Source organism: Bos grunniens, chromosome 1 (assembly GCF_055505025.1).
Source record: "Bos grunniens cultivar Pamir isolate PY7600 chromosome 1, Bosgru_T2T1.0, whole genome shotgun sequence".
In the NCBI taxonomy this organism is placed as follows: Eukaryota; Metazoa; Chordata; class Mammalia; order Artiodactyla; family Bovidae; genus Bos; species Bos grunniens.
Genome location: NC_141165.1, coordinates 100,787,760 through 100,810,880, shown reverse-complemented (window position 1 = coordinate 100,810,880; position 23,121 = coordinate 100,787,760). Strand labels below are relative to the sequence as shown.

The 23,121-nt window shown below is 40.6% G+C and overlaps 1 protein-coding gene across 12 annotated transcripts in view; it reads left to right on the top strand.

Moving 5' to 3' along the window:
* Nucleotides 1–23,121, top strand: part of PHLDB2 (pleckstrin homology like domain family B member 2) — a 241,188-nt gene that overhangs the window by 27,701 nt on the left and 190,366 nt on the right. The window lies entirely within an intron of this gene.

Below are 23,121 nucleotides of genomic sequence, written 5' to 3'. Positions count from 1 at the left end.
GATGCTGCACTCAAGGTGCAGCGAGCAAAAAAAAAAACGGATGAATCCAAACACCAGTGAAGGAAGATAATGGGAAATCATGGCTCCAGGAACCCTAATAAAGTGGCTGCTTTCATGCTTTTATACTTTCCCTTCCCCTACCTTATTCATTTCTTCCACAATAGTATAACAGACAGAGCTCTTTAAAGCTAAAAGTCATCCACAAAATAACCTGGTCCTAAAGCCCTCACTCTTCAAATGAGAAAATGAGTCCCAGACGTCAGGTAGTACAAGTCATCCAGGAAAGACGATTGATCTAGAAATCACTTAATGCCTTCAGCTGCCTTTAGAAGGAGAAAGAAATGTATTCAGGTCAGAGTAAGTGGTTTTGTAAACTCTGTTATATAGATAAAGAAGCTAAGGCTCAAAAGTAAGTGATGATGTGTCTTCTTTCCTGCTTCTTAAATCTGTCTGCTGGGTTAACAACCCGTGGAGGCATTAGGACTTGTGCTGACCAGAGCCAATTCCCCAAGCATTGAAGCCAGTAGGTGGGTGGGAAGACATGGACCTACTTATTGAGTCTTGAGGGAGAGAGGATCCCATCTCTGATCAGTCATGTAGAATTCACTTAACATTTCATTGTTGTTTCTTTTTCTGCGAGCGCGCGCACACACACACACACACACACACAGAAAATGGAAAGAACAGAGTCTGGAGCCAGAACACCAGGCTTTTAAACTTAATACCTGTGCCATACTTCTCAATTTCAAATTTTCTTCTTCTGTAAATTAACGATCATTATATTATCTTTCTCATGACATTGACATGATCAACCAAAATAATTAAGCATAACTATTTTGTAAACCATGAAGCAGTGATTCTTAAATAATTTGGTTCAAGAACCTTCTTAAAATTTTGATGAATGCTAAAGACCCTCACCAAAATTCCCACATGTAAATACAGAATTTTGCATGTAATTTCAGAGGGTTCACAGAGCCTCTGAAGGGCCCCACTTAACATCTGCTCTAAAAACGCTTGTGAAATGTGGAATATTCTAGCCTGGACAAATGCAGTATTTTCCCAACTTGACATAAACTAGGACAAGGCATTCTTTTATTTGGAAAGCCCATACTGAATTCTTACTAGGCATTAGGGGCTGCAGGGGCACAAATATCCTTGAGGTATTAAAGCAAAGACATCCCTTCAGTGCACTGTATCAATTAAGAAAGTCACCTCACTAAGGCATCTGGTCTCACAGTCCCTGTTTGGTTATTCTGATCAGACTGAGAATAGTGGTCACCTTGATTTGAGACAGGGAATTATAAACAAAAAAGTCAAGAGATTTTTTTATTTCTAAAGTATTTTTTAAATGAAGCATAGATGATCTACAATATTACGTTATTTTCGCATATACAGCACAGTGATTTATATATATATATATATATATTCTTATATATATATTATATACATATATATATTCTTATATATATGTATATAATATATACATTTTTTTTCAGATTCTTTTCCCTTGTAGGTTATTATAAAATATTGCAGGTAATTCACTGTATTATACACAGGGAACTTTTCCCAGGTCTATGAAGGTACGATTTTACTCAGGACTTGATTCACCAAAGGATTTGGGTACAGTGCGAAGAAAGCTGAGCGCTGAAGAATTGATGCTTTTGAACTGTGGTGTTGGAGAAGACTCTTGAGAGTCCCTTGGACTGCAAGATGATCCAACCAGTCCATCCTAAAAAATATCAGCCCTGGGTATTCATTGGAAGGACTGATGCTGAAGCTGAAACTCCAGTACTTTGGCCACCTCATGAGAAGAGTTGACTCATTGGAAAAGACTCTGATGCTGGGAAGGATTTGGGGCAGGAGGAGAAGGGGACAACAGAGGATGAGATGGCTGGATGGCATCACCAACTCGGTGGACATCAGTTTGAGTGAACTCCGGGAGTTGGTGATGGACAGGGAGGCCTGGCATGCTGTGATTCATGGGGTCGCAAAGAGTCGGACAAGACTGAGCGACTGGACTGAACTGAACTGAACTGAATTGAAGTGGAGGAAAGCTGTGTTCAGTTTGGGATAAAGCACAATTCCTCATACTTCTGGTCTCATGGTCTGAACCCCTCATGCCAGTGAAAGGATACCTGTAAAAATTTGCTAGTTTTCCACATTCACTTCTTGTAGATTGTTGCTACTAAACCAGCGAATCAAATATTACTGGTGATAGAACTCAAGATCGAAAACAGGCATTTTCACTAGGAGCAGAGGGTTTTTGTTTTTTGTTTGTTTTGTTTAAATTCTTGCAGTCAAGGGTTTTAATCACTCTACCACTTTATAGTCAGTGAAACATAAAAAACTTACTTCCCTTATCTGAAAATGTAGATGATAATTGTGACTTCATTTAGTTGTTGTCAGATTAAATAAGATGTAAAGTGCTCAAAACTATGCCTGGCACAGTGAAAGCTCAGCAAATGGTAACCAGCATGATTATCATTGATCCCATTCTCAATAGCTATATCCTTAGCTATTGTCACAGGTCCATTACATTTACCAGCAATGGGAAATATTTGTTTTGTTGTAGCTGCTATTCTCCAGAATATCATTTTTTTACAATGTGGCTACCAATTTGTCTGTAGAGGTTTTAATTTTTGTAATGAATTAGGCTTGATTTTCTAAGTTCCAGATTGAGAGGTATGTGAATTGAGTTTCATAGGGGAAGCAGGTGAAATTTATGAAGATGGGATGTGCTGAAGGGTGAAGTGTTGTGTGTTAGTCTCTCTGTCATGTCCTACTCTGTGTAATCCTATAGACTGTATCTCACCAGGCTCCTCTGGCCATGGAATTCTCCAGGCAAGAATACTGGAGTGGGTAGCCATTCCCTTCTCCAGGGGATCTTCCCGACCCAGGGATTGAACCCGGGTCTCCTGCCCTGCAGGCAGATTCTTTACCATCTGAGTCACCAGGGAAGCCCCAAAGGGTGAGGATTGGAAGGTAAATTAGAAAAGGAGAATCAGAGAGATAACTGATCTGATGGGGAGGGCCCAAAAGAAAATTAGGAAAAAAAAGAGCAGAGAGCAGCAAGTGAGTACACTTTTCTGTTATAGAAAGGACTTAAATAAATTTTTACTAACCTGAGTAATGTACAAGCAAGTTATATCATTTAGTTTTAGGGGATCGTGACTGGAAACTGGGTTGCAGGAATACAACAGAGTTTCTGCAGGGCAGAATTACAAAGTGATGACATTTGTTGAGGAGAACTAAAAGATTTTAAACATAAAATCTTATTGAGGGGAGAAATTTGGGGAAAGGATAGTTAGGGAGTTGGGGCTGGCCATACTATATTTAAAATGAATAATCAACAAGGACCTACTATAGGCACAGGGAACTCTGCTCAATATTATGTAACAACCTAAATGGGGAAATAATTTGAAAAAGAATAGATACATGTATAACTGAATAATTTTGCTCTACACCTGAAACTATCACAATGTTGTTAATCAACTATGCTCCAAAGGAAATTAACAGTTTTTTAAAAAGCCAACCCTGTTGAGTCAACCTGAGTTCAACAGCTAAGTTACCTATGTGTATATGTAGTTTGTAACAAATGTTTTTCTGCATTGAAGTCAGGTTATTATTTTCTGTAAACAGCAGACTAAGCTTATGATGCATTTGTAGAGAAAGACAGTGTAAGAGGCAGTTGGTGAGAGTCTGGTGCTAAAAAGATGACCTGAAGAGGACCCTTCCCTCTCTTAGACTAACCGCTACTCCATGAATGAAAACAATGGAACTCACCAGTCACAAGAATTCAGGGACAGTAGAGGAGATCTGGAGAGCGGCATGTCTACCCATCAGCTAGCCAGTCAGTCCCCCACTCACACCCTCTGATCTGGCCACAAATACATGAATCACTGCCACAGCAATGTTAAGGGACCCTTGCTGAATAAAGGTCTGTAAAACTGCCAGGGATTTAAATGTCTTCCTGCAAACCTTCATCACTCCAAACCACCTGTATTCCTGGAGTTTGCTCTGCCTTGCCAGCTTACTTTGCATTGTTGAGCTGGACCTACGTGCAGAGATCCTCAGAGACAATGCTCAGATTCATGTCTGGAATGCTTCAGCATACCATCAAACTAACTCCCACTCTCATATTTGCCAGAGGAAGAGATTCACAAAAAGCCTGAGGAGCCTTCTGGCCGCTGATGAGCAATTTCTTGAGTCTTTAATTATGGACCAATGAAAACAATGCCTTCAGTGAACGGCTGCCTCCCTTTCACCTCTGACCCATGGTCAGACATGCAGCTGTGAGTGTTACCAGATGGAAATTGTTAGTGAAGAGCCAATGTAACAGGACTGTTATTTATGACCTAAGGGCAGCATTCATCAGTATCCCTGTGGGCTTGACTTTTGTTTAGTGAGTAAGTGACCTCAGTATTGTGTGTGAAACCCTATAAGTTTGGATGTGGCTTGCCCTGTGGAAGAGAGAGATGTATTCCCTTTAAGTTCCTTTAAGCATCTAGGTCAAAAGGAGGATGGGAAGCCAGTCGAGATTTTTAGAGCCTGGGGGTATGGGAGGGAACCCAAAGTCCAAATAAACATTTTCACTTCAGTCCAAAGCTTTTCTTGGTCAAGTTGTCAGACTCCATCCTCTCCCATTATTACAACACCCCAGAGATTATAAGGACAAGCTCTTTGGCCTCACAAGCCACTGCCCAATTTCATCATCTGTTTTTACCCGAGTCTGAATATTTTGTAGCTTCAGATCAAGCTTTTGTTGGAGTCTCATCAATATATTCCCAAATAACAGAGCCAAAGGGCTAATGGCATGCCGAAGCACGTTCAAGCATGTTCAAGGGACGGGGATGTTAGAGAATTGGCTTCCTCATGTCTGAGATGTCTCAGGTTGAAAAGTGAACCTGTGAAAATTATATACATACTCTTAGGACCCTGGTTGGAGAAGGCAATGGCACCCCACTCCAGTACTCTTGCCTAGAAAATCCCATGGGCGGAGGGGCCTAGTAGGCTCCAGTCCATGGGGTCGCTAAGAGTCGGACATGACTGAGAGACTTCACTTTCACTTTTCACTTTCATGCATTGGAGAAGGAAATGGCAACCCACTCCAGTGTTCTTGCCTGGAGAATCCCAGGGATGGGGGAGCCTGGCGGGCTGCCATCTATGGGGTCGCACAGAGTCAGATACGACTGAAGCAACTTAGCAGCAGCACGACCCTGGTTGTGCATCGCTGTCTATAACCTATTGCTTTAGAAAGTTTCCCATCAACCTTCTGTGTTTTGCTCCATCTTGAAGCTGTATGATCTTTAGCTTCTCTTTTCAGTGTTTGGGCAGATGGGTGAGAATTGATGAAACACAGATGGTTTAGTGAGACAGAGATTAAGAATCCTGCTGGGTTGAGTATATTTGGTGATTGCCGCAGTATCTCAGCAGTTTGAAGATGAATTCACCCATAAAAATCTATTGTTGAATTTTACTTACTTTATCTTTTAGCCTCTCATATAATTTCACAAAATTTACTTCATTTTCCAGTACTCCTATGTAGTATTTTAGAGAAAGGAGCAGAATCATCAATTCATAAATGGAAAATTGAGGTAATGAGAAGGACAGGCCAGAGACACATGCTGAAAATCACTGTTTGTGGCCAGAGGCCCACGTTTCCCTCAGCAGAAGGTGCTTCCTCTGGAAAAGGTTCCCATTACATCATCAATGTGTTTTTCCAGATAGCAGGCTCCTTTGGGATGTAGCAAGTTTGTCTGGGGAAGCATTTATCACCTCTCAGCAAGTATTTAGATCTTTGTTTGCTCATTACTTTTTCTCTGATTTTCCCAGTGTGTGCATATATGTGTAGGTAACCTTTTCCCCAGTGAGTACCAATTAGTAAAACTTTGTGAATTTAGTTTGACACTTATTTGTTATTATTTTTAATGCAAATATAAAATGGCTGTCCTCTGAGACTCTGTGACTCTCACATTATATTTTCTTTCCAGAAATAACAAATCTTTTGGCTCAGGCACACCCCCCCCACACACACACACCAGGTTATAAGACGAAGACTAAAGGAACACATTTAGAAAAATGCTTTAGAGCAGCGGGTCACCAACTTTTTGGCACCGGGGACTGGTTTCACGGAAGCCAATTTTTCCACAGACTGGGGCAGGGGTTAGAGAAGAGATGGTTTCAGGATGATTCAAGCACATACATTTATCATGTACTTTATTTCTATTATTATCACATAGGCTCCACCTCAGATCATCAGGCATTAAATCCCAGAGGTTGGGGACCCTGCTGTAGAACGTACAAAACACTTTAGCTTCTGCTATTTTAGAACTACAATAAAAGGGCTCATGTTACTGTACCCATTTCAAGAGTGGAAAAATGTATTCAGAATATGAAATGACTTGCCAATATTACATGGTTCATATATCATAAAGATGGTATTGGAAACCAAGAGTGAAAATCTGACATCTCAGTGCTGTAAGTCTCCACCTGGAAGATGAGCAGAGGGAAGCAGTGATAAAAATCCTAGTCCCCATGGGCTAGTCAAGGATGTGATGGCCCAAAATCTATATTATTATTGTTACCATTCAAAAGAAGACTGGTCAGAAGAAAGTCTTTTTCAATGTGATATTGGAAAGTTCTATAAGTTGCATTTTTGAAAGGATTTAATGTTATGTTTCTGATATATTTTTTAAAATAAATTATCTTTATACTTCTTGAGGTAAAATAATTTTTTTAAGGGGAAAAAAGAAGGAGTAGAAGGAAGAGAAGAGGGAGAAGAAAAAACCCTTGAAAGGATGTAGCATCTAAATGACAAAGGCTACACGTTTCTGTGACTGTGGGTTCACCCCCAAAACTGACGGGCTCTTTACAGCTCTGTTCCCTGGGCTGATAAATGACGAGATCAGCCTGGTCTCTCTAGACACTGAGAATGACATGCTTCTTAGAAAAGTTTGTGCCAGAGACCCAGCCAAGTCTAAATTCTCTTTTTCATTTGCATTAGCATTTTTCTTGGTTGAGATTCACAGGTAAAACTTCCCCCAAGAGAATATTCAAGGTGGCTTTCTTCATCAAAGGGCTTACCTCCTCCCTGAGAACTAATCTGTTTGCTTTGTATGTCCACATGCTTCAGGGAAAGGGAGGGTTTCATAAATGAAACACCTCCCAGACCACCTCCCTCACACTCTTCAGAGGCCCCACAGCTCTGTCTCCTGAAGGGGGCTGGCATGTGTGAGGAATGCAGTCTGGGTTTTCACCACAGCGAGTGGATGAGGCCAAGATCCCCTCCTCTATCCACTCCCACTTCTGCAAATCAAATACTTCTGATTCCCAGAGTATTTTCCCTGGGTTTAAGCATAGAAGCAAACAATGCAGTAAACAGGTAAGAAGCTACGTTTTTTTGCTGCATGAGTTGAATTTGTAAAGGTCTGAGAAGAATCCTTCGTGAAGGAGACCAAGGAAATTCAATGTTCTCGACAACGTCATTCAAAGTACTGTCTGAGAACTACTTTTAGCAGGATCACCTACAAAACTTGTTAATAAAAATTAAAATGATTTCCCAGGCTCTGCTCCAAAGCAACATAATAAAAAATTCTTGGAGTGGGAGCTCAGGAACCTCATTTTTATCAAGTTTCCAGTTGCCTTCAATGAACATTAAAGTATGAGAACCCCTTGATGACCCAAATGCCATGAGAACAGCCAAGGGTGCTGGAGAGTCCCTTAAAGTCAGAGAAAGTCAGCCTTTCAAGAAAGTTGGATTTTAGGGAGGCTTTTCCCTGACTCCTGAGATCTCTATGAAGTGTGTTTCTGTACCTTCGTGTTTTCTGCCACAATTGGCATATCATCTCACTGTTGGATTGCTGTGATTAGTTTACTTGAATTTCTCTTTCAGGCAGAGACAGTAACTTATTATCTTTATGTCTTTATATATCCTTTGCTTGGCAGAATGCCTGCTTAATTAAGCCTTTGTTGATTAAACAAATAAACTTAATTGTTTTAACCATCAGGAAATTAGCAAGCAAAGGGTTTATGCTTATTCTCTATTACAGAAGAGATTTTATATCAGACCAAGTCTAGTTGGACTTTTAGCTTTATTCCTAATATCCCATAGCAGATGCTGCCACCAACATCTCTTAAGTTAGAAACTTGTTTACATGCCCCCTTTTCTTTCCCACTCCTCACTGGAAAAGCTATGCTGATACTGGGTGGCTCAAAGGAGCCAAACTGGCTTACCTAGAGAAAAAGTTGCCAGTGGCATTTAGCTTATATATACAGTCATCCCTAAGTATCCTCGAAGGACTGGTTCCAAGTTCTCCTCAAGCACCAAAATCCATGGATGCTCAAGTTCCTTTTTTTAAATGGTATATAGTATTTGCACACAACCCACACACATCATCCACACATATCCTCCTATATTTGTTAAATCATCTCTGGATTAGTTATCGTACCTAGTACAATGTAAAAACTATATATATAGTTGCTGGTATGCAGCAAACTCAAGTTTCTTTTTTGAAACTTTCTAGAATTTTTTCAAGTATTTTTGACACAGAGTTATTGGAGTCCACAGATATGGAGGGCTGACTTTATTCAGCATAAAAGTGACCCTCCTTTTAGCCAAGGTCTAGGAACACCTGCCCGGTGGCACCTGACACCATGACAGTCACCCCTTTGCAGGTTGTTGCTCCCAACGCACAGGGACTACAGACCCAGCAGAGAAGAGAAAGCCAGTGGCTGGGAGGGGGATTCCATTGCTGACTGTCCTCCTTCCCTGCTGAGTGCTCCCAGGTAGGATCTGGGAGAGGCTGAGTTTTCTGGGTGCTGGGCTGCAGGAATGCATTTCCCACCAAGTGTTTCTCTAAACATGCTATTAGGCTACAGAGTTACCCTCTGACTAGTAACCCTTCAGGGATGGTTAGGTGTTTCAAGAAATTAATAAAGTCAGAAAGAAACAAATAAATTTGATCATAAGTTCTGGGGCTAATCAACACTCCAGCTCCAGGAAACTGATGGCGATCAGATAGGAAAATGCTGGGGATGAAAGCACTGAGTGGCTTGGCACGTCTGGTTTGAGATGTGCTGACTGAAGAAGTGCCAGGACTAGAAATGTGAGAAGAAATACCAGGTTCTGGGAAGGGGCACTGCTGTCAGGGTTTGGGGTGGTTTTCATGGCTTTTTTTACGATTTTCATCCTTTAAAAAAAGCTGAAATAAAGATGACTTGAAATAATTTTAGTCATGTGTATATCCTAACTCTGTCACATCCTTGATCATGTTAACTTCTTTTTATTTAAAAGAATATTCAATTTACTAGGCCAAAACTTCATAGTGTTTTTAATTTAAACAGAAAATCTTGCCAAAGCCAGCCCTAAGAGAAATATTTTCATTATCTGGCTCTTTTATCAACTCCAAAGCTTGGGTGTGGTTTCATTCCCCAGTGTGCCTTCCCTCTGTGCTGCTGGGAAACCAAACACGATAGCCACAAACTGGAAAAATACTCCTGATGGATTGGCTTCCACCTGCATCTGATGTGAGAGACATGGCATCAGGAGCGAGTTGCAGAAATAGGGGGACCAAATTAAAAGTTATGTTTAATAATGTTATGTGAGATATAAGGAAAAATACAAAGGCTTTGTCATAAGAATTCCTAATAATGATGATAATTACAGCTATCAGTTATTGAGCACTGACTATTGCAGAGCATTGCTCTGATGAATTTAGAGGTGAGATCTACCATTCTTCCAACAACCTTAACAGTAGGTATCATCATCATTTATAAATGAAAACAAAGAGCAGACAGATCAAAGGGAAATGACTTGACCTATCCTTTGCCAGTGGAGAAGGAAATGGCAACACACTCCAGTATTCTTGCCTGGAGAATCCCAGGGACAGAGGAACCTGGTGGGCTGCCGTCTGTGGGGTTGCACAGAGTCAGACATGACTGAAGTGACTTAGCGACAGCAGCAGCATCCTTTGCCAGATGCATGGTTGGTTCACACCCTTAGAAAACAAACATTAAGAACTCTGGTCTAATCTATTTAGTCAAGACAATTTTCCCCTATATACTTTCTATATTAAAAAGATGAATAACCATGGAAGAAAATCACAGAAGGGCATGTAGATGATAATTTAGAAAGACTAATGAGTCACAAAGTAAGAGTGGGAAGATGCAGAGAATGGATGCTGAAAGTGTGATCTGAATTTAATACAACTCAAAGCACTCTGATAGCAGAGGTGCTAGAGAAGGAGTTTGGAAACCCTAACATGATAACTAATCCAGATTTTTGGCAGCCTCGTCCAAATCATCTTCTAATTGTACATTTTTTTAATGTTATGCAATTCATGTGCATGGAAACTGGTTTGTTTGGGATGTTCCATAAGAAGGAGAATAGAATGGCCAAGAAATGTAATTATAGAGGATATAATGAAACTTTGGCTTGAAATTTAACTCAGAGAGCAATTATTTTAGATTTGTTTTTCTGTATACATAAATTAGCAGAATTAGTATATTTTTCTACAATTGCATTTATATTTATACCTTGTTGCTAAATGAATGAGAACTCAGAATGTACACTGAGTTTATGGAAATGATATTAATGTCTCAATTAAAGTATTTAAGTTTTCCTCATTGCTTTGCTATACAATTAGTCCTGAAGAGCTGCTAATGCAAGCTTTGGGACAAATTTAGATCTTTTTCAGAGAAACTGAGCTCTTCTGCAACAATGCTAACGGCAGGAGATCCTTAAGCATAGTGTACAGTACAGAGCAAGCCCCTGAGCTGATGCTTGTGAATAACTGGAATGAGAAATCTCGATGACTGTTATTTGAGAAGGTGCTCTTAAAGAACTGTATGTGTGTGTGTGTGTGTGCTCAATCACTCAACTGTGTCTGAGTCTTCGTGACCCCATGTACTGTAGCTCCTCAGCCTAGGCCCTTTTTAACTGTGGACTGGAAAATTACCTATATACTTGGACTATACAGGATCTGGGCAAGAATCCCCTTATTATGTAAACTTTCCTGAGTCCTCCTATTCTAAGTATCAGTTCAGTTCAGTTGCTCAGTTGTGTCCGACTCTTTGAAACACCATGGACTGCAGCATGACAGGCTTTCCTGTCCATCACCAACTCCCAAAGCCTGCTCAAACTCATGTCCATCCAGTCAGTGACACCATCCAACCACCTCATCCTCTGTCATCCCCTTCTCCTCCTACCTTCAATCTTTCCCAGCATCAGGGGCTTTTCCAATAAGTTGGTTCTTCACATCAGGTGACCAAAGTATTGGAATTTCAGCTTCAGCATCAGTCCTTCCAATGAATATTCAGGATTGATTTCCTTTAAGATTGACTGGTTGGATCTCCTTTCAGTCCAAGGGACTCTCAAGAGTCTTCTCCAACACCACAGTTCAAAAGCATCAATTCTTTGGCGCTTAGCCTTCTTCACAGTCCAACTCTCACATCCATACATGACTATTGGAAAAACCATAGCTTTGACTAGACAGACCTTTGTTGGCAAAGTAATATCTCTGCTTTTTAATATGCTATCTAGGTTTGTCATAACTTTTTTCCCAGGGAGCAATTTTAAGTGTCCCTTTGTCATTTAAGTGGAACTTGGTGGGGGGTGGTGCAGGAAGGAAGGAGGAAAAGGAAGAGAGCAAAGCAGTTAGTAACGTGCAAAAGACAACATTTCAATTTATATGGAAAGTCCCTTTCTACTCTTGTAATGTATTTCCGAAGTATTTATGGTTTACGGGCTATGGTACCTATTTTATAAAACAAATATTAATTCACTATGTAGTCCATGAGGTCCAAAGAATTCCTACAATTATGCCTCACTCTCCAAGTTGATCCAATGAGGATCTCTCACAGTAGTAGCCTAAAAAAGTCCAGCTTCCTGGAGGTAAATCTTTCTTCACCAAAACACTGGATCAACTGCACCCTCCCTATCTTAGAAAAAAATGTGAAGGAAGGGATCTGTAATGGATAAGCCTGGATGTAGAGCTCAAAGACTCTCAAGAGTACAAAGAAAGCACAGTTCAACCTTGAAGTTCCCATAGTCTTCACCTTCCCATAGTCCTGGGGCAGTTCAGTAATATGCATTTCCTTTAGATTTGGCAATTGTCCTGGAGGCAGTGGTAATTGTCCTGGTCTGAGTGCAGGTTGGAAAAAAATTTTCAGACCTGAGGCAGAATGAAAGGAGAATAAAGTTTATTAGAGTAGGAGATGCTGTTAGAACAGCAGGCCAGCTCAAGTGAGAGTGGAACTCTTTTGCAGGCTAGTTGACAATTTTTGTAAGGCTTCCCTGGTAGCTCAGCTGGTAAAGAATCCGCCTGCAATACAGCAGACCCCAGTTTAACTCCTGGGTTGGGAAGATCCCCTGAAGGAATAGGCTACCCACTCCAGTATTCTCGGGCTTCCTTGGTGGCTCAACTGATAAAGAATCTGCCTGCAATGCAGGAGACTTGGATTCCATCCCTGGGTTGGGAAGATCCCCTAGAGAAGGGAAAGGCTACCCACTCCAGTATTCTGGCCTGGAGAATTCCATGGACTGAATAGTCTGTGGGGTCACAAAGTGTTAGACATGACTGAGCGACTTTCACTTTCACTCCCACCCTAGAATGGTATGTAGGAATGTTAGAATGGTGTATGCATATTTTCTTAGAGATAAAGGATTTAAAAGTGATGGAGAAAGAAATTAAAATTTTCCTTAAGTATGAAGCAATATGGTTTTGGGTATTCTGGCCTGGAGAATTCCATGGACTATGTAGTCCATGAGGTCCAAAGAATTGGACACGACTAAACGACTTTCAGACAATTTTTATAACCTCAAGATAACGATAAGCCAGAAAGAAAAACACCAATACAGTATACTAACGCATATATATGGAATTTAGAAAGATGCTAACAATAACCCTGTGTACGAGACAGCAAAAGAGACACTGATGTATAAAACAGTCTTATGGACTCTGTTGCAGAGGGAGAAGGTGGGAAGATTTGGGAGAATGGCATTGAAACATATATAATATCATGTATGAAACGAGTTGCCAGTCCAGGTTCGATGCACAGTACTGGATGCTTGGGGCTAGTGCACTGGGATGACCCAGAGGGATGGTATGGGAAGGGAGGAGGGAGGAGGGTTCGGGATGGGGAGCACGTGTATACCTGTGGAGGACTCCTTTTGATATTTGGCAAAACTAATACAATTTGTAAAGTTTAAAAATAAAAAAAAAAGATAACGAAAATTCCTACTGGAATGGTGGCATTAGGTGATTGGTTAGGATGTTATAGGGTGGGGAATAGGGTGGGTATTTTACCTAATATGGGGTCAGGGAACTGACAGGTTAGAATCTTGAGGCTCATGGAAATAGTTCCTATGGGGCTTAATCAGCTCCAGAGACTTTTGCCCTGTGACCTTGGTATAGGGCTCCCCACATGCGACCTTGGTATAGAGCTTCCCAGTAATTATTATGCTTGTTTCTTTCCAGTCTTTCTCAGGAAGAGAAGATAGAAATACATTCTGTCCAAAGATGCTTAGGCTGAACTCATTTAAGTAGAGGCACACCTCAGAGATATTGTGTGTTCGGTTCCAGACCAACACAATAAACTGACACAATAAAGTGAATATCTCAATAAAATAAGTCACACAAATTTCTTGGTCTCCCAGTGTGTACAAAAGCTGTTTACACTATAGTCTATTAAGTGTGCAATAGTGTTTCAAAAAGTGCACATACCTTAATTTTAAAATGCTTTATTGCTAAAAAATATTATCATCATCTGAACCTTCTGAGAATCATAATTTTTTGCTGGTGGAAGGTTTGAAATTCTATGAGAATTACCAAAACTTGACACAGAGACATGCAGTAGAAAATACTGATGGAGAAAATGCTGTTAACAGACTTGCTTCACGAAAGGTTGGCACAGATCTTCAATGTATAAAAAGTACAGTATCTGGGAAGCGTGATAAAATGAGGTATGCCTATATATTGCTAAGGAAATAGGAGATAGATTCTTAGCCTTAAAAATCTTATGGCAAAGCTATTAATAAGAAAATTTGGAAAGAATGTATAGTTTAGGAGCCAAAAGAAGAAAAGCCACCAATCAGCATAAAAAAGAGAAGACAGAAAGGTAAGCCAAGAGGCAGTCACACCAATGACACAGAAAGCTCAGACAGAGAGGCTTTATGAGAAGCAGCATTTGTCATAGGAAGTTCTGAGAAAATGAGTCCTCTATGAAGACAGTAGTTCTTGCTAGTTAAAGAGACCTCCACTATACAACACTAATAAGGAATTAATGAGTAAAACTGAACAATTATGATTTCCTAAATAAGGATTTATGTTCATTTCTTCTCTTTCTTTCATTTTGCATTATAAAACAATCCAAACTATGCGGAATATAATTTGAAGTTAATGCTCAGCTCTAAAACTTAGGTTTAATGTATGGTATTTCTTTTCTCTTGTTTTCTAACAAAGGGACATTTAGTACAGTACCATAAATCAGACCAGTCCTCTCTCAAATGTGAATATTTAGAGAACAAAGAGGCCAAAGGCATTTTGGTTCCAGATTACTAGAAACAGTTCTTTCATTCTCTGTTCATCTTTATGTGATTTCCTTCAATTATGTGCCACATTTCTTTTTTTCCTCAAAAGGATGCCGGCTTGTGGTAACTCCCCATATGCATCATATTCTCAACGTGCTGTTTGATGCCATCTGTTTAACACAATAGAAGAGAAATAGGAGTCCTATCACATCATCTGATTTTCCTCCAGAGAAATAGATGGCACGATTCAACTGGGCAAAGTCGTGGGTGCTAAGTCCTTCAACTAGTGTCAGATGTGAAACACGTTTTTACCCTGGTGTGGATGTTACATATTCCTCTACATCATTGCCCTCCCTTTCTCCTGGTAAGTGGTCTGGCTTTTAGCAAATCCAGACCACTTGACAAGCCCTAGAAAATATATTTTATAAGCATAGGAATCAGCACAATCTTGTGGAGAGCTCTGGGTTTCCTTGCCATCACCCAGCCAACCCACTTCCTTGAAAGAGTCATATAACTTCTCATTTTGAAAATAGGTATACTGCTATGGATTGAATGATACCTCCCCACCAACACCACCACACAAAATTTGTATGATGAAATCTTAAATCACAATATCTCCTAATGTGACCTTATTTGGTAATAGGATCTTAAAATGCAATCAAGTTAAAATGCGATTATTAGGGTGGACCCAAGCTGATGCCACTGATGCCCTTACAGAAGCGGGACATTTTTTTTTTAACTTTTTAGTTTATACTCAAGTATAGCCTATTAACAATGTTGTGATTGTTTCAGGTGGATTGCAAAGGGACTCAGCCACATATATATATCTGGGAAATTTAGACACAGGCCCACATACAGAGAAAACACCATGTGAACATAAATATGGCCGTCTGCAAGCCAAGGAGAGAAGGATGCGATAAATCCTTCCCTCACAGCCTGAGAAAGGAGCCAATTTTGTCAACTCCTTAATTTCAGACTTCTACCTCCAGAACGGTGAGCCAATAAATTTCTGTTTTTTTAAGCCACCCAGTCTATGGGAGCCCTAGCCAACTAATACAGGTAATTATAGATCCATCCACCTCACCAGGCTTTAGTATTAAAGATTTCAGAAAATGCATTAAGAGTCCAATTCAGCTTCAGGGCTGATGTTGCCTTTCCTGGAACACTGTACTTGACCAGTTTCAGTGAAATTAGGAGATAATTCATGGTCTCATGTGAAATGTGCTTGAGCTCTCATTATGTTGTCCATGGCCTGAGAGTATCTTATACAGAGCATCTCTATTTACTTCCCAGGACTCAAGACAGGCAAGTTTGTCCTAAGAAACCCAAAGATCCATTCTGAATCCCTAAAGAAAACATGACAATTTTGTAGATGTACCTGTGCAAAAACTGGAACTGAGGAATCTATGGAGATTATGCTTTTTCCTAGGTTTTCTTCTGCCATCAGATCCACTCTCTTTTCCCTAAATTTTCTTTTGTTCACAGAGTCCCATAGTAACTCACTTTATGTTATGTGATGTCCACTAGGCCACTCACACAGCCTCTCTTGGCTACTGTTCCTATAGTGGCTCTCAGACTTTAGTGGCATCAGAATTACTTAAAACTCAGATCAAACTTGAAAAAGTGAAAGTGTTTGTCACTCAGTTATGTTGAACTCTTTGGGACCCAAATGGACTATAGCCCACTAGGCTCCTCTGTTCATGGGAATCTCCAGGCAAGAATACTGCAGTGGGTGGCATGCCCTCCTCCAGGGGATCTTCCCAACCAAAGGATCAAACCCTGCGGCTCTTCCTGAGCCACCAGGGAAACCTAAACAGTATATTATTTGAATGTTAAACAAGGATTACCTGTGTGTCTTTACAAACTGATGATCTATTTTTCTCAGTTCAGTTCAATTCAGGCTCTCAGTCTTGTCCGAATCTTTGAGACCCCATGAATCACAGCATGCCAGGCCTCCCTGTCCATCACCAACTCCTGGAGTTCACTCAGACTCACGTCCATCGAGTCAGTGATGCCATCCAGCCATCTCATCCTCTGTTGTCCCCTTCTCCTCCTGCCCCCAATCCCTCCCAGCATCACAGTCTTTTCCAATGAGTCAACCCTTCACGTGAGGTGGCCAAAGTACTGGAGTTTCAGCTTTAGCATCATTCCTTCCAAAGAAATCCCAGGGCTGATCTCCTTCAGAATGGACTGGTTGGATCTCCTTGCAGTCCAAGGGACTCTCAAGAGTCTTCTCCAACACCACAGTTCAAAAGCATCAATTCTTCAGCGCTCAGCCTTCTTCACAGTCCAAGTCTCACATCCATACATGACCACAGGAAAAACCATAGCCTTGACTAGACGGACCTTTGTTGGCAAAGTAATGTCTCCGCTTTTGAATATGCTATCTAGGTTGGTCATAACTTTCCTTCCAAGGAGTAAGCGTCTTTTAATTTCATGGCTACAGTCACCATCTGTAGTGATTTTGGAGCCCCCCAAAATAAAGTCTGACAGTTTCCACTGTTTCCCCATCTATTTCCCATGAAGTGATGGGACCAGATGCCATGATCTTCATTTTCTGAATGCTGAGCTTTAAGCCAACTTTTTCACTCTCCACTTTCATCAAGAGGCTTTTTAGTTCCTCTTCACTTTCTGCCATAAGGGTGGTGTCATCTGCATATCTGAATTTATTGATATTTCTCCTGGAAATCTTGATTCCAGCTTGTGCTTCTTCCAGTCCAGCGTTTCTCATGATGTACTCTGCATAGAAGTTAAATAAGCAGGGTGACAATATACAACCTTGATGTACTCCTTTTCCTATTTGGAACCAGTCTGTTGTTCTTTGTCCAGTTCTAACTGTTGCTTCCTGACCTGCATACAGGTTTCTCAAGAGGCAGGTCAGGTGGTCTGGTATTCCCATCTCTTGAAGAATTGTCCACAGTTTATTGTGATCCACACAGTCAAAGGCTTTGGCATAGTCAATAAAGCAGAAATAGATGTTTTTCTGGAACTCTCTTGTTTTTTCCATGATCCAGCAGATGTTGGCAATTTGATCTCTGGTTCCTCTGCCTTTTCTAAAACCAGCTTGAACATCTGGAAGTTCACGGTTCATGTATTGCTGAAGCCTGGCTTGGAGAATTTTGAGCATTACTTTACTAGCGTGTGAGAGGAGTGCAATCGTGCAGTAGTTTGAGCATTCTTTGGCATTGCCTTTCTTTGGGATTGGAATGAAAACTGACCTTTCCAGTCCTGTGGTCACTGCTGAGTTTTCCAAATTTGCTGACATACAGAGTACAGCACTTTCACAACATCATCTTTTAGGATTTGAAATAGCTCAACTGGAATTCTGTCACCTCAACTAGCTTTGTTCATAGTGATGCTTTCTAAGGCCCACTTGACTTCACATTCCAGGATGTGTGGCTCTAGGTGAGTGATCACACCATCGTGATTATCTGGGTCAGGAAGATCTTTTTTGTACAGTTCTTCTGTGTACTCTTGCCACCTCTTCTTAATATCTTCTGCTTCTGTTAGGTCCATACCATTTCTTTCCTTTATCGAGCTCATCCTTTCATGAAATGTTCCCTTGGTATCTCTAAGTTTCTTGAAGAGATCTCTAGTCTTTCCCATTCTGTTGTTTTCCTCTATTTCTTTGCACTGATCGCTGAAGAAGGCTTTCTCTTCTCTTCTTGCTATTCTTTGGAACTCTGCATTCAGATGTTTATATCTTTCCTTTTCTCCTTTGCTTTTCATTTCTCTTCTTTTCACAGCTATTTGTAAGGCCTCCCCAGACAGCCATTTTGCTTTTTTGATTTCTTTTCCATGGGGATGGTCTTGATCCCTGTCTCCTGTACAATGCCATGAACCTCCATCCATAGTTCATCAGGCAGTCTGTCTATCATATCTAGTCCCTTAAATCTATTTCTCACTTCCAATGTATAGTCATAAGGGATTTGATTTAGGTCATACCTGAATGGTGTAGTGGTTTTCCCTACTTTCTTCAATTTAGGTCTGAATTTGGCAATAAGCAGTTCATGATCTGAGCCACAGTCAGCTCCCGGTCTTGTTTTTGCTGCCTGTATAGAGCTTCTACATCCTTGGCCACAAAAGAATATAATCAATCTGATTTCGGTGATGTGCATGTGTAGAGTCTTCTCTTGTGTTGTTGGAAGAGGGTGTTTGCTATGACCAGTGCATTCTTTTGGCAAAACTATATTAGCCTTTTCCCTGCTTCATTCTGTTTTTCTACACATACTGAATCTTGGTTTTCCCCTTGGGTCAAGCATAGAGCTGTTACACATAGTAGATGCTTGTAAGTATCTGATCAATGAATGAATGAATGAATGATTATCATCCTTTACATTTGTGTAGTTATTTAGAATCCTTTCATTGCTATTATCTCTATCATCATTGTAATGTATGGAATTTGCTCTGAAGTCAAACTTTCATGATTCAAGCTGACATTCTTATGGCCTAGTAACAGTTATAATCACAAGTAAATAAAAGTCTAATTGCTAAAAAATTTCTAAAAGACAACTTATGTCTGAAGAACTGTAAAGGGTATCTACTGATCATGGTGATCACTTCTTTCAAATTTCCTTCTCTCTCTCCACCTGCTCTACTCAGAGCAAAACCTCTCACACTGCCAAGAAAACTTTCTCGGCACTCCAGCCCACATGACTCTCATTCTTTTCTATCATTCCCTTTTTCCTCCAAATTTTCTAACAGGTTCCTTGTCAAGGGCTCTCCTAAGGCACGGTTGCCAGAAGAGTGTGAAATACTAATGTTTGGCCCCAGTACTGAACTTAATTTAGGGGGTTTATCAAGACTCCCCAGTAACAAAGCCCTCCTCCTAAGAGCTCATTCTTCTAAGAGGCTTTGCTCCTAATTTTGAAGTACTTTTATCAAGTCACAATTGAAACTATCCTTTCTGGATAGTCACTAACATATCAAGCTAATGTGATGGTTTTGTTGATTTTTAGTCACTCAGTCATTGCAACCCTGTGGACTGTAGCTCACCAGGCTTCTCTGTCCATCGGATTCTCCAGGCAAGAGTACTGAAGTGGGTTGTCATTTCCTTCTCCAGGGGATCTTCCCAACCCAAGGATGGAACCCATGTTTCCTGCATTGGCAGGCAGATTCGTTACCTCTGAGTCACCAGGGAAGCCTATTATGTGATGGTAGAAATGGTCATTAATTTTCCAAACATGATTTTATTTAAAAGCAAGAATTTTCTTCGACTTCTGTTATGCAGATGTATTCCTTTCTCCCCACATTCTCAACTCTCAAATTCTTAAGCACGGAAGTTTTGTGTTTTTTTTTTCTTTTTAATTTAGAAAAGCATCAAGAGAACTTTACAAGCTTTTCTTCAGTTCATTTCAGTTCAGTTGCTCAGTCATGTCCGACTCTTTGCAACCCCATGAACCGCAGCACTCAAGGCCTCCCTGTCCATCACCAACTCCCGGAGCTCACCCAAACTCATGTCCATTGAGTCAGTGATGACATCCAATCATCTCATCCTCTGTCGTCCCCTCCCCGCCCTGCCCTCAATCTTTCCCAGCATTAGGGCCTTTTCAAATGAGTCAGCTCTTCACATCAGGTGGTCAAAGCACTGGAGTTTCAACTTCAACATCAGTCCCTCCGATGAACACCCAGGACTGATCTCCTTTAAGGTGGACTGGTTGAATCTCCTTGCAGACCAAGGGACTCTCAAGAGTCTTCTCCAACACCACAGTTCAAAAGCATCAATTCTTTGGTGCTCAGCTTTCTTCACAGTCTAACTCTCACATCCAAACATGACCACTGGAAAAACCATAGTCTTGACTAGACAGAACTTTGTTGACAGAGTAATATCTCTGCTTTTTAATATGCTGTCTAGGTTGGTCATAGCTTTCCTTCCAAGGAGTAAGCGTCTTTTAATTTCATGGCTGCAGTCACCATCTGTAGTGATTTTGGAGCCCAGAAAAATAAAGTCAGCCACTGTTTTCACTGTTTCCCCATCTATTTGCTATGAAGCGATGGGACCAGAGGCCATGATCTTAGTTTTCTGAATGTTGAGTTTGAAGCCAACTTTTTCACTCTCCTCTTTCACTTTCATCAAGAGGCTCTTTAGCTTTTCTTCACTTTCTGCCATAAGGGTGGTGTCATCTGCATATCTGAGGCTATTTGTATTTCTCTCAGCAATCTTGATTCCAGCTTGTGCTTCTTCCAGTCCAGCATTTCTCATGATGTAATCTGCATATAAGCTAAATAAGCAGGGTGACAATATACAGCCTTGACATACTCCTTTTCCTATTTGGAACCAGTCTGTTATTCCATGTCCAGTTCTAACTGTTGCTTCCTGACCTGGCATACAGGTTTCTCAAGAGGCAGGTCAGGTGGTCTGGTATTCTCATACCTTTCAGAATTTTCCACAGTTTATTGTGATCCACACAGTCAAAGGCTTTGGCATAGTCGATAAAGCAGAAGTGGATGTTTTTCTGAAACTTTTTTGCTTTTTCAATGATCCAGCAGATGTTGGCAATTTGATCTCTGGTTCCTCTGCCTTTTCTAAAACCAGCTTGAATATCTGGAAGTTCACGGTTCACGTATTGCTGAAGCCTGGCTTTTCTTAAGTGGTTCAAATACTCCCTTTACTGCAGAAGAAACCCATCTTTTGTATTTTAAGTCTGAAGTGGCAGCTGTAGACAGAGATAGTATTGCCTTTAGCACCAAACTACTCCAGTCAAAGGGCTATTGTGTAACCTGCTTATTTTGAATGTATTAAACAAGGAGAGAAAGACTTAGTTCTATCTGCCTCCGGCAAAAACTGTTTACTCACAAAGCCAGATATGGTAAGAGGATTTGAAGGAGAGAGACAAATTACAAAGCTAAAAGTCACTATTAGCATCTAAATGACAATAATAATAGAATGCAGAGGTAGGCCATGACTGTCTTCGCAGTTGTAGCAAATGTCCAGATTTCTACTGAAAGTGTCCTTAGGTAAATATGGAACCTCCTTTCCCAAGTTAAGGGGTCAACCTAGGAAAGGATGTTAAGTTCCTGGCAACCATGTCAAAACTTGAGCTAGTCTCATAGCTCTTGTTCCCAGTTGCAAAGTGTAAAGTGAAGGAAGGGACGCAGAGAGATGCTCATGTCCACATGAGCCTCTAGAAGTGGTGATCACTCTCTGAGCTCAAGAATTCAATTTCAAGTTTTTATAGTCAATTGAAATTGTTAAGTTTTTGTTCTTATTATTCCTCAGTCTAAAATGCTCTCCACCCTCCTTTTCATCATAGCAAATTCTTGCTTATCTTCAGTTTAAATATTGTTTATGTCAGACAGCGCTTCCCTAGTGATTGCTGCTCTCCTTTAAATTAGGTGAACTCCTGCTAGAGCCTCTGGAGCATCAAGTATTGATCCCAACAAAGTATTTATGACACATCTGTTCCTGCTTAGGGATTGTCTGTCTTTCTGATGGTAAAGTTCATGAGGGCAACGACTCTACTTTCCACACCATTTTAAACAAGGACTTAGTACATTTGAAGTGATATACAGAGCTTTGTTTTTGTTCTCAGTCTATTCAGAGAGAAGAGAAATTGTGAAATATTTACATCCATAATGTCCTTTTTGGGGGCTATCTATTTATATATACTGTGCCGTGCTTAGCTGTGTCCGACTCTTTGCAACCCCATGGACACAGGCTCCTCTGTCCATGGGGATTCTCCAGGCAAGAATACTGGAGTGGGTTGCCATGCCTTCCTCCAGGCAAATCTTCCCAACCCAGGGATTGAACCCAGGTCTCCTGCCCTGCAGGAGGATTCCTTACCATCTGAGCCACAGGGAAACCCAAGAATACTGTAGTGGGTAGCCTATCCCTTCTCCAGGGGAACTTTCCAATCCAGGAATCAAATCGGAGTCTCTTGCATTAAAGGTGACTTCTTTACCAGCTGAGGTACCAGGGAAGTCCCTATTTATATGCATTTACATATTACTGCATAGTTTGAATTAACCTTTACATACTAAATTTATGTCACATCTACTTTTGTCTTACTTCCAGTTTTGTTTGTTTTTCTTCTTAGTTCCTATCTGCTTTGTCCTCCTCTGTCCCCAGAGGCTATTCCAGGACAGCGCTTTCTAAAATTCCAAAGCTCTTTGTATTTCAGAATTTGGGAGTTCTTGTTTTACATGTTTATTTCTAGAAAACTGTGCTTCCGGGAGTTCTGAGGTCTGTGGCTTCAGCATCAAGGTCATGGGAAAATCCTTGTTGTTCAGAAGGAGATTCCTGGAGCCTTCCAATGAAGATGTGCAAATCCTCTGCTGGGTAGTAGTAGAAAAGCCAAATGGTGATCACCATTGTTTAGAATATGTCTCCCTGAAATAGATCATCTCAACAGGAAATTACATCTAAAGTGTCCACTTTGTTTCAGAATTTACTTCTACTTTTCCTAGTAGTGACAAATTATTTAAAAGGAAAGCATAGAATGAGCATTGTTAGGAAGGAACTGAAGCAGGACAAAATTAGGAGATAAGACAAAACATTTCCTTCCAGTGTGCTGAAGTCTTCTGGTCCAAATTATTCAGAATAAACCTGTAGACCAATCAGTGAACTCCCAGGAAAAGAAAATGTTTAAGAGAAA